The following is a 12,085-nucleotide window of genomic DNA, read 5'->3' on the forward strand; positions in this document are numbered from 1 at the left end:
AGGGGTTACCCGAGAGGACTCGCTGGGGACGGGAAGCGATGCCGCCGCTCGGCCTCGGGCACCTGAGGGACAACCTGGAGCGCTCCAGGGGCACCGCAGAGGACCAAGGCGAGACACGCTCACACCCCGACGAGGGGGTACGTGGCGTGGCGGCGGGGCAGCCCTCCCCCGCCGCGGGGGAGGGCCGCTCGCGAGACAGGACGCCGAGCAGGCGAGGAGGCGAGAGTGTCTGCCGCGTCGCAAGACCCCGGCCTCGCCGACACCACAAGGCACGGGAGACCGAGGTCGGGCCGGAGTCCGCACCCCTGCCTTCCCCCCGCCACCCACGGGCGGCAGAGGAGAGGCGAGGGGCCCGCAGGCAGAACGAGAAGAGAAGCCACGTTCGCCATGAACGTCCCCGTCCCTCGTCTGGCGCGGCTTAGGCCCGGCCCGGGGGAGCATGACTTCACCACATCGGTCAGGTGAGTGAATGAGTGAGTGAGTGAGCGAGCGAGCGAGCCATGTGGGGCAGGGAGGCCCCAGAGGGGAGGGCCCGGCGAGGACAACCACCAGAGGGGCCTGCTTCAGCCTCGCCAGGCGCCACCCACTCCTCAGTCCTCTCCGAGGAGAGCGGCCAACGACCCCAGGCGGGGAATGCCTGACACGCGGCACGGAGCCTACGGGGGTGGGGTCGCGCCGGCCACCACCGGGTGCCTGCGGCGGGGAGCGCACGGGGTAAAAGACCCACGCCGCCACCTCACCCCACCGCCCTCGGGCCACCAGAGACCGGAGGTGGCACCACGGGCCACGTCAGCTGGACGCACACACGAGAGCCGGCGCGCAGGCCCGGGCGGGCGGCTCAAGTGTCAGAAGCGGAGTCGGCTACCAGGCCAGGGCTCACGCAGAGAGAAGCCCAGAGCCTCGCACGCGTCCGGAGACCCAACACTCGGTGACAGACACCGAGGAAGACCGTGTCAGCACCTATCTGCTGGCAGAAAATGCCCAACACGACAGGAAAAATGACAGCGCCCAGAAACGGGGCGGGTCCACGATTTGCAAGGGGGGACCCCGGGACCTCGGTCCGGCCACCTGCCCCCAGCCCTACCCCCATAAATGGCAGCCCCGAAGCTCTCGGGGGCCATCTGATCGACCGGGGTGGGGGGGGTTTGGTAGGGGGAGGGGAGAGGGGATGGGAGAGGGGAGGGGGATTAGGAGGAGGCTTAGGAGGAGGAGTGGGAATGGGAATGGGAATGGGAAGGGACGAGAGGGAGACGGGATCAGGCCGGGGACGCCCTGCCCTTTTCTCGCCCGCGTGGCCGGGGACTCGGGGAGATGCCACAGAGGCGCCTCCGACGAGAGGGCCCCCCACGAGGGACCGCTCCCGAGCACCGGGCCCCGGGCCCCGGGCCGGGGAAAGCCTGCCTCCCCCACATCCCTCGCAGGACGCCCCCGTGCCGGTCCCCGAGTCCGGATGAAGTCTCGGTCCCTCCAACGCCACCGGAACCCACGCGGGCAGGCTTACGGGCCGGGGGGCACCCCCTCCCAGGCCTCCCGCGCCAACAGGGGCCGGCCCAGCCACGTCTCCGGATCCATCGGGACTCAGAAAACATTTCATCCAAGGAGGCGCCTCCGACGACCGGGAACCCCAGCGCGCCCGTCCACGGCCTCACCGCACTGGGCCCGGGCCGCTCCTCGCCTCAGGAGCAGTCGTCCAAGGGACGCAGACGAGGGCCTGACCACCTAGCCGCCGGCGGCCCGGGCGCGGGACACTCTCTCCCTTTCCCCCGCGGCGGCAAGGCGCAGGCCGTGTCCGATCGGCTCGGGTCGGTCTCCGCGGCTGGAGGGGCACAGGCGGATGCTGGTCGACCAGGCCAGGCCACACGGCTTCCCCCGGCACACGAGATCCCGGGAGCGCGGCGACAGTCACCCCCTCATCATCCTGCGAGTCCAATCTGCGCCGAGAGCAGGACGCGCCCGCGGCTCAGCGCCACGGGGACTGTCACCGCCGGTGTCGCCAGCCTCCCCGAAGTCTGCCTCGGGCCCCGCCGCCGAGCCCCATCCCTTGCCGAGGTCGCCGACGCTCGGGAGAAGAGGGACGATCTCAGAGCGGCAGCCAGATGGCGCCCGACAACCGTCGCCAACGTCCCCGGAACCGATCCCGACCGCCGCCGGCCGCCCAAACGCCCGAGCTCGTCCCGGACTGAGGCGCCGGGCGGCCCCGTGGCGTCCGCCTCGGAGCCCGCTCACCCTCGTCACGGCACGGCACGGCACGACACGAGGCGACACGACGCGACGCGGCGCGACGCGACCCCGGCAACAGATCAGGGCGGGGAGGACGGAGGGAGCCGGGGTTTGGCAAGACACGGCCGGCCGGGCGGCTGCCGCGAAGGGGACGCGCTCCCCACGCGATTCCCCGGGCGGGGGAGATCACACGGACACGCCGGCGGGGCCGGGGCCCACGCCGCGGGTGGCCCAGAGCGACCAGGACGAGATCCCGGGTTCCCGGGTGGGAGGTTGGGAAGGGGAGGAGGGGAAGAGGGAGGGAAGGCGGGGGCTGGCAAACCGAAACCAGGCGAGCGCTCAGAGAACAACGCAGGAATCGGCTTTGGAGTCCGTCCTCTCGAATGCGGGAGGTCTTTCGAAAGCAGACAGGCAAAGCCCAGAAGCTAGAAAAGAAAGGATGAAGACCGCGAACCCCATCGAAGCGGAAAGAGAAATCGATCTCGGCACAGATCGCGACAAAGCCCAAAGACAACAAACGGGCGCGTGGGGAAAACGCACTCGCGGTCGGTCGTGAGAACACGGACGTCAGCACGGCTGACCACAACCGCAGGAAGGAGGAGGGAAAACAAAAAAATGCGGGCGGGGGTTCGGGGGGGCGAGTCGATAGCCACCCGCTCGGTAAATCGAGGTTCAGTGCATCTACACAGAGCAACACTGTGCATGCGCATCCGCGTGTCTGTGTGTGCGTGTGTGTGTCGGTGTGTGTGTTTGACACAGTCAACGTGGACAAGGAAACTGTAGCCCCATCCGAAAAAAAAAAAAAAAAGAAAGAAAAGAAAGAAAGGAAAGAAAGAAAGGAAAGAAAGGAAAAAGGAAGGAAGAAAGGAAGGAAGGAAGGAAGAAAGGAAGAAAGGAAGGAAGAAAGGAAGGAAGAAAGAAATGAAGAAAGGAAGAAAGAAAGGAAGAAAGGAAGAAAGGAAGGAAGGAAGGAAGGAAGGAAGGAAGGAAGGAAGGAAGGAAGAAAGAAAGAAAGAAAGAAAGAAAGAAAGAAAGAAAGAAAGAAAGAAAGAAAGAAAGGAAACATGAAAACAAACGACAAAACCCACCACCAAAGGGAAATCAAGTTGTAGAACTACTCTGGGGTTTAAAAACAAAAACAAAAACACCGTAGAAAAAGCACAACCGCAGCCCATCAGGGGTTCCTCTCCTCAACAGTCCAAGAACTCGGTCAACTCCACCTCCTAGAAGCCAGAAAACCAGGGATGAAACACGTGCAGGAGACCCAAACGGACGTTTTCAGTTTAAAAGGAAAAAAAAAAAATTATTTTTTTCCTCCCCCAAATGGGGGAGGGGGCGAGGGGGAGGATGGAGCGTAGAACTCAGCGGCAGAGTGCCTGCCCAGCACGCGCGAGGTCCAGGGTTCGATCTTCAGGACTTCCGTTCAAGTCAATAAGGAAGTCGGTAAGTCAGGCAATCACTAAGTCAGGCAACAAACCAGCAAAAGAAACGAATTACCTCCCCTCCCCGAATAAACAAACAACCACCGAAAGCAACAACAGCAGCAAGAACCAAAAAAAAAAAGGCCTAAATAAATAAATAAATGTAAGTAAGTAAATAAATAAATAAGTAAGTAAACAAATGAACACAATTTAAAAAAGGGGAAAACGCACACATTTCCGTTTCCAAGAGATATCCGGACAGGCCCAGAACCTGGAATCTCGACAGCAAGTTCCAAAAACAAGCAGAAAGTGCCTGCTCCTGACGGAACACGTGATAGAGACCACCGTTCGAGATGGGGCCTGGTGGGCGGGCTGGCAGGCGGACACAGAGCTCTCGACTCATACCTGACAGACTCCGCTCTCCGACGGAAGACAGAAGGCAACACGGAACAGGGGTTGGTGGTGGGGGCGAGGGGGAGAGGGCGAAACGGAGGTGGAGGAAAGCCATTAGGGAAAACAGGACAGAAGTCCCTCAAAACATTCCACAGAAAACTCCTGGAAGACCCGGCAGTTCCACTACGGGCCCGCGGATGGACGAATGGACAGTGCCACGTGGTCTGGAGAGACCTACACCTAGAGGGGATGATGTTAACTAAGTGACTTAAGTTCGAGAGGGATGTTGTCACTTCGAGGCAGAATCCCCAAGACAATACGCAGGAACACATGCAAGGAAGCTGAAACAGGCTCATGGATACCAAGAAGGAACAATGAGTGCAATGGGTGAGGGAGAGGAAAAAGTACAAGCTTCCAGTTAACTCCAATTAATAAATACACAAATTACGGGAGGTCATGGACAGCAGGGCGAGTAGAGTCAATCCATACTATTGTCATGACGCTGTCCGGTGACTGATCCGTAACCAGACTCATCACGGTGATCATCGTGGAACATGGAAGAATCCCGAATCGCTATGTTGGACACGTGAAAACGGACATCCCCTTGTCAGGTCAATTATGAGAGACAGTAGGAGAGAGAGAGACAGAGAGAGAGAGAGAGAGAGAGAGAGAGGGAAAATTCTCACTGTCTTACCGGAAAAAAAAAAAAAAAAAAAAAAAAAGAGTTCAGTGAGATAAAGAGTGGATGTAGGTGAGGGCAATAGGTGGAGGAGATGAAAACCACGACGGCGACACATGTGCGGCATCCCACACGGTGGCAGTGCAGTGTGATCCTATGCATGCTCAGCCGTCTCCTAGCCACCTCCAAGTTGACATCCAGGGTCATCCTTTTAGGTTTCGTGGCTGCACTTTCATCTGTCTCGGGCAATACTCTCCCTTGATTTTCCATGGGGGAAGGGAGGTGGGGTGGCCGGGCGGGCCACACCACGACACACCGCGTCGCGCGTGACCTGGAAAACAGATACACACCCGCCCACCACCCACGGGCTCCGAAATCGGTCACTGGTCACGACGCACACTTCGTCGGTCCCTTACGGAGCGATGGCGGACCAAACAGGCAGCGGCCAACTTTGTCGTGCACACAATGACGGTTCGTCCCTCGTGGAAACAAACTGATGACGAGACAGCGTGGTCAGGGGGCGGGTGTCCTTTCAGGAAGACAGAGTCATTGAAAGTCCCGCACACGGGAACTGTGCCAAGGGAGATCTCCATCACCCTACCCAACCCTGATCCAAATTCTCGTTCGGGCAGCTAAGGGTCAAGGTCAAAGTTTCTTTCTTCCCGGGGCAGGGGTCCTTTTGGGCCTCGATGGTTGTTCAACTGGAGAGATCACCCTTGGGCTGCATATACACTTCGGGGTGGTCCACAGGGTTCCACGACAGTCCCGCCACCAGGCAGGTGGTTCCACCTGATGAAACCGGTCTGGTCTTTCGTTCCAGGAAGACAAAGGTCCGTGGCTGAAGCCAACGAGAAACCCAGGGTGTGAGTCCGGAGCGCCACCAGTCAGGAAGATGTCTAGGCGTCGGGCTCGAAGAGGCTCGGGTGGCCTGAAAAACGCATGCGGGTTCAGGTCCACTTTCTGAGTGGCCTCCACAGCAACGGGCAGGAGGAGGGTCTCGAGAGGGGACACGGCAGTGACCTCTCTCCAGCGGATGTCCAGCTGCTCAGCCCGGCTCGGCGGGGCTTCAGGGAAAGGGCGGCTTTGGTTCTCGAGGATGCCAAGTCCAAAGCGGGAGAACCATGGGCAACGGGAGTCGGAAGAGCGTTGGCCAACCATCGGAGAAAACTCGAAGCATGCGTGACGTGGCCCAGCGTATCAGTGGAAGGCGGGGCGGGGCGGGGAGGGGGAGGGTGGCGGGAAGCACGCAAAGATGATGACACAGAACCGCATTCTCATCTCTATCACGCTGTACGAGAGTTTCCACTGAGACATGCTCCCCTTCCCCTGGTCTCTCCAAGGACGCGCATTTCTACCAAAAAATCACCCCCATTCAGACTTGTCGGCTGGCCAGATCAGCATACTTCCACGAAATTCGGCCTGAAGAGGGACAGACGTCCACGAAGCATAGCCATCGCCCCTAGAGGCTCTCGGACACCCGCTCTGCTGGAACGTTTCCTAAGGACGGCAGACGAAGACGGTCTCCACATGCTTTCCAGGAGACGTTCCTCAGAACGAGACCGTGACTGTTCCGAAGCCCGAATCGGTCACAGCAATTGTTCACGAGGAAGTCACGGTGAACCATCTGGGACACCAGTCTTTCCCAACCGGTCCACGTAGGGACACGATTTGGTCCTAGCCAGAAACAGACACTTTCTCCTCACAGCATCCTTTTATTTTCATTTAAATTAATTTATTTTATTTTATTTTATTTTATTTTATTTTATTTTATTTTATTCTGTTTCATTTTGTTTTGTTGTATTGTATTGTATTGTATTGTATTGTATTGTATTGTATTGTATTGTATTGTATTGTATTGTATGTTTACATATGTACGTATGTAAGTAAGTATGTATGTATTCCGGTCTGTCTGTCTGTCTGTAGGTCCATCCATCCTCCGAAGGTATACCAGTCATGTCGGCCAACACACTGACAGATCTCGAGTCTTTTCTGTCAGAAAGATATTAAAGCACGTCCCCTTCGACTCATGGAGCCAGGAACGAACGCTTCCGTATCTCATCTTCTTTGGAAACGATCTAAACATTCCAGGGACGTTGCCAGATGCTTCAGTTGCAAGGGACCAAAAACTACGTGGAGGAGGCACCAATTTTTCAGAGATGGACCGCCTCCCCCACACACACACACACTACCCCCTCGGACTGCTTGGGGTGTGAACACTTCCTGAGACTTGAGACCGAGCCAACCATCGCTCCCAGACTCTTTTTTTTTTTTTTTTTTCCTGGCTGACACGTTTTATGACAGAGATAACCCACAGGAACTTAATGGATTCGGGGTAAACCTAGGGAGGCGAAAAGTTTCACCTCGAATGCTGCTCGTCACAATCAAGACATGGCTCTTTTCACGAGACCGATCCCTTGACATTTGCTTTTCTGGATGAAAGGATCTGTCCTAGATCATGTCAACCTGAAGGAAAACATTTGGGTTCCTTCCTGTTCGCATTCCCTGCCTGCATGTTCCCTTGAAAACCAGTTCCATAGAGCTCTTTCATGAATGAACTCTGGCAAGTGTATGTGGAGGAAGAAACATGCCAGGCCTACAAGCCGGGGACATACACAAGTGCCTACATGCATACATGCATACATGGGACCGGGCCCTTTCCAGATCCTTGGACGGCAGTACCATAGAAATGAGGATGGCTTCCACAAGACTCTCAGGCAAGCCAAGCTCTTTTGCGAAAGCGATAGCTTGTGCACAAAGGAGAAGGTGGCATGAGGGGAGAGGGAGGGGGAGTGCCAGCTCCCTGAGCAGCAGGGGCCATGCTTTTCTACCTAAAGGAAGGGCTTTGTCTCAGGATCACTGATCACTTCCATAAATCATCCGATATCTTGGATCGGCCGCAGGCGGCTCCAGGGTGAAGAGCCATCGCCCCAGGCTCTGTGGGGAATAGAGAAGACTTCCGTGAGGGGAAAGAAACGCATGAGAATTTTCTGCAAGAAAGCTCAGGAACAGATAATGTAAACACGGAGAGTTGAGCTTCCTGTCTCGTGACAACTAGGTCTACTGGGTCATGTCACAGAGAGCAAGCGAATCCTTTATTCCCCTGAGCCTTTTTCTTTTTCTTTCTCTATCTTTCTTTGTTCTTTGTTCCCTTTAGAGTGTGTGTGTGTGTGTGTGTGTGTGTGTGTCTGTGTGTGTGTGTGTGTCTGTGTGTGTCTCTGAAACTCAGGTACTGCCCTGTCTCATACAGACGAGACCAGCAGATCGACATGACCAGAGATTTTGTAGCTTTCATTTAAAAACTATAGGTCACTCACGAGTCGGGTAGGACGGGTGCTGTGTCCAGCGCAGCTCGGGACCGTGTCTGAGGACGGGCGACGCAAGAATTAAGAAACAAAGAGACCAAGTAAAGAGCGAAAATGGGACCAGGGGACTCAAGGTCTCGTGGATCTAGAGTGCCAAAAGCCTGGTCGACATCCTGTTTATTGGGAGTATACGGCTCAGGGAAAAAAAAAAAAGAAATGCGATCAAAGAGGTGGGGCTTTAGATATTTCATGCCAGAAGCACGAAGTTCTGCTTGCTGGCTAACTGATTCATTTCAGGCCTATCCCTTCCAGGAACAATCACCCTCCTCGGGGGATGCAAAATTTCTAAGTGTATCCTGTGATTGCCTCTGGGACATCTCGAGATAGCAAATATTTCCCCGGGGTTAAACCACATGCTTTCCTGCCAGAACCAAGTTCTGTTAATGGATGATCTGGCTTCCCATGACCGTCCATTGTTTTACCCTAAGGAAATATCTGCCATCTGTTGCGCCCTCACGGTCAATCTCAGGATTGCCCCTCACACAATTTCTTGAGCATCATACATGTTATAGGTCATCGACTGTGTAAAACATGAAAACAAAGCAGGCGTGTGCATTTTTAAGCAAGTAAGTGTGAATGTAAGATTTTACGCTCATGGAAATGCTGGTGCAGCTTGGTTTCTAGTTGCTGGTTCTCCAGCAGCTTGTTTCCCAGCAGACGCGTAGGACACTAGAGAACCCACTCACTCAGAAAGAACCGATGGGACGGGTAAGGTTTTTCGGCTCGGAGGGTGAAAGCTTTTAAACTCTGTGTGGAAAAAAGACGTTTCAGGTGTATATTTCTCCTTAAGAAGGCTGCGAATTAGAGTTTCGACGAGGGAGACCACGCAGCAGTGTGTACGTTTAAAAAGGCCTCCGCGTGCCCCTCCCCACCCTTTTTTGTTTGTTTGTTTCTTCCATTCGGTTTCAGGTTCTACCTGATTCAGCCCCCTGGCCTCAGTCTCAGGCCACTGTGGGCTATGCAGACAGACGTTTCTGACGTTGTCGAGATGGACAAGATAAGGAGGGTTCCCCCCAGAGAACTGGGCCGCTGCTTCTATGAGATCAAAAAGCTGACCTACTCATCCAGTTCTATGTTTAGAAATTTGCTCCTTTCTGGGAAAGCGTAGAGCTCTGCGGTAGAGTGCGTGCTCAGCATGCACAAGGCCTTGGGCTCAGTCCCCAGTACCACCACTGAAAACGTATAATAAATCTAAATAATTAATTGAAACGTAGATAAAGACACCTAATGACCCGTCCCCCCTCCAAAAAGATAAAAACTTCTTGTTAAAAAATTTTTTTTTATTTTATTTTTTTATTTTTTTAGTTAAAAAGGCAGGAGGAGGACGAGGACGAGGACGAGGACGAGGACGAGGAGGACGAGGATGAGGAGGAGAAATTAGCTTCTTTCCAACAAGGAGATTTCCAGGTCAAATGGAGAGCCAAATATTTCTATGTTCTAAAACTTCAGCTTTCCACGTATCCTGGCGTCAAAACGTCGGCACGGGTAAAGATTGTTCATCATTCTGTGACTATGCACTTCCTGCATTTTGGAGTGTTCATCTGTCCTTTCTCTTAGGAATAGATGATCATCAGAAATAGCAGTTCTGTTGATTAAACCCCCTTTTAACATATCGTTGTTTCCTGGTCACTAAAGTTACCTAATAATCACTTCACAGTCTATGGAAGTCAAATCATTGTGCTGTACACCTGAAACTGATAGAGGGCTGTATGTCAAACCTATGTCAATAAAACTGAAAAAAGAAAAGAAGAAGAAGAAAAGAAAAGTCTGCTTGCTCGGGGCATCCGGTAAAGGCCCTCTTTCTGAGCGCACAAGTCAACCTCGGGCCGATTCACCCTGTCCCTGAAGAAGGGCAAAAATCCTCCACTCTATCTCCCGTTAGGTCCTGGACACTAGCCAGAGTTCCTCCTCCCTCAACCCCCACCCCGTTCCTGCGTCACACTGTGTGGGCTCAGGCACACAACCTATCGCTTTCCTTTAGCGTGTGGAATGAATATCGCCCGAAGGGAATTTCCTTTGTTGTCGTTTAAATAAACTGACGTGTTAATAAGTGCTCTGGAGGGACACATTCCCTTTGACCTGATCAGCCATAGTGACATCCCATGACCCAGGAGTGTACAATATCATGGATTGGAAAGGATCTTAGAATTCAGAAATCATGGTGACGTGGGTCTGATGACCTAGCTGGCTCCATACAAACCAAGAGATGAAGGTGCCCAACATTTTCACTCGATGCTGCCTAAGTTCTTGACAGTCACTTTAAAAAAGGAAAAGGAAAATTTGCATGGCACGCTTAGTTTTGAGAATGCTATCTGACTGCATGGTGGAACGCAAGGAAAAGCCGTGACGCTCGCCCACGGTATCGAGAGAAACGCAGAACCGTGTTTCTGGTAGCTTTCTTCACCGCTGCGCAAAGGCGGGAGCGACCGCTACCTCACGCAGAGGAGGAGAGGACGGGTTTCTCGGCCCCGTCACGCAATGCCAGGCAGAAGAAGCCTTCTCCGATGAGACAGAAGCGTGTCAAAGCGCATCCCTGCGTCGAAGGCTTCGGTTTCCCGGGGAAGGGGGTCGAGCCGAGGGACCCAGGCCCCCACGTCAGTCAGTCTTTCACTGGATTCACTGGCCTCGCTGTTACTCCTCAGCGATGGCCCCTCAGATTGCTCTCGTGTGTCTTTACCTTCTGGCTTTAGGAAGGACTTTAAACTTCGGCTGAGGGGCGGGACACCCAGAAGGGTTCTTTCAGTTCACCCCATCTTAGGTATTGCCATATCCAACACGTTGGTTTTCATCCCATCGTGGACCTACCTACCGGAGAGTTTCGCTGCTTAAAAGTCCCCTGTGCTCCACCTATTCATCAACAACCCCCCGCCACAACACACACACACACACACCCACACCCACACCCACACCCACACCCACACACCCACACACACACACACCCACACAGACAACCTTCACCACCACCACCCCCGACCCCACTCATCTTTTCACCCTCTCTGGGGCTTTTGCCCTTTTGAGAATGAATGTCATCTAGAGCCGGTACCCTACAGGATGCCACCTTTTCAGATTGGCTTCTTTCAGGGAGTCAGGGGCACGCAGAATCGGCCCCGCCTGTCTCCCACAGGTCTCTCGGCTCCACGGGTCCCTGGTTTCCTTTTTAGAGCCAAATCACATGCTGTGGCACGGACCTAGCCCGGGCGACGTGTCCCTTCACCTCTTGAAGGACGCGTCTGTCCCGGTCGCCTCCACGGTTCCGGCAGTGATGAAGCAAGCCCCTCCACACCCCCACCCCCACCCCGCCCACCGTCCAGGTCCGTCCGCGTTCAGGTTTCCGCGTGGACGGAGCCCCGAGGGCTAGGCCTCAGGGTGAGAGTGGTATGGCGGGTGGCAGGTGGCGCACTGAAGGGTCCCAAATCCGGAGGATGCCGGCAAGGAAGGTCGCCAGGTCAAAACCTTCCTTCCCTCCCTCCGTCTCCTTAGGGTGGATGGCTGGGCCCGTGAATTCAGAGAGGACACGAGACACATGCTGTGAGCCGAGATTTCCAAGCCAGGAGACCTGGTGGAGGGTAAAGAAACGAGTTGATTGGGGGGACGGGGGCGATGGGGGGGGCTCTTAGGACTGCAGCCCAGGAGACACAGATGCAAGAAAGAAGCACTGGAAGTGTGTGTCATCAGACTACCCCACGGGGCAAGTGGAGAAGGGGAAACGAAAGAAAACACACCACAAGAGCAAGGCGGGAACTTTGAAACGACCAGGCTGCGGCTAGCAGCTGCTGGCAGATTTGTTTTTGAAACCGGTTGGTGGTACCCTTGAGCTTGATACAGTTCTGACCACTCATGCCCCCCCTCCCCCCATTGATGCCGGTGTCGGGACCCAGGAGAGGCCACCCCAAACATGTATGTGCCTCCGTGGCACACGGATGGGTTAGAAATGAGAGTGACCGAAGAAGCCGAGGGGCCAGCAGACGCAAGAGGGACCCTCAGACTCTTCTTTCTGTCTCCCTGAAAGC

Source organism: Camelus bactrianus, unplaced genomic scaffold (assembly GCF_048773025.1).
Source record: "Camelus bactrianus isolate YW-2024 breed Bactrian camel unplaced genomic scaffold, ASM4877302v1 HiC_scaffold_3, whole genome shotgun sequence".
Taxonomy (NCBI): Eukaryota; Metazoa; Chordata; class Mammalia; order Artiodactyla; family Camelidae; genus Camelus; species Camelus bactrianus.